Consider the following 599-nt stretch of genomic DNA (forward strand, 5'->3'; position numbering starts at 1 on the left):
CACCATGCCGGCCTGGTTGTGGAACTTCACAGGAATTTATTTTGTCATTACAATGTTGGCAGTTGATTTCTGATACATGCTCATTTTAGATATACTTTTCCTGTGCTGCAAAGTGAGGTTCTGTCTTGGAGTTGATGTCACGTCACCGGGTCCTGCACTGAAGGGCATTTGCACACCTTTTGTGGCTTCTCTCAGAAAATGTGGGCCTTGGCGATATCCAATGCCAGTGCTATTCCCCATCTCCCCTAGAGTTACAGAATTATAACCACCAGGGGACATCTACAGGCCAGGCCAGGATCCTGGTGCAGCTTCAGCCTGCTGTGGCCTGGAAGGGTCCCTGCCTGCTGAGGCTTAAGATCCCAACTTGGCTAAAGGAGGGGAGGGAGCAGGCTATGGCATCTGAGGTCTCTCCCAGCCCCGATCCTGGGGTCCATCCCCACACCTTGCTCAGTGCCTCCTAACAGATGTCATGCCCCAGGGCCCCAGGTAGATATGTGCCCTGAACCTCGCCAGGTGCGTGTGCCTGAACGTGGCACCATACCCAGCTGGATAAAAATGGCTCAAGCACGGGAGCCAAAGGATGGAGTGCAAAACAGAGA

The sequence above is a fragment of the Trachypithecus francoisi genome, unplaced genomic scaffold (assembly GCF_009764315.1).
Source record: "Trachypithecus francoisi isolate TF-2019V2 unplaced genomic scaffold, Tfra_2.0 Lachesis_group4, whole genome shotgun sequence".
Lineage (NCBI taxonomy): Eukaryota > Metazoa > Chordata > Mammalia > Primates > Cercopithecidae > Trachypithecus > Trachypithecus francoisi.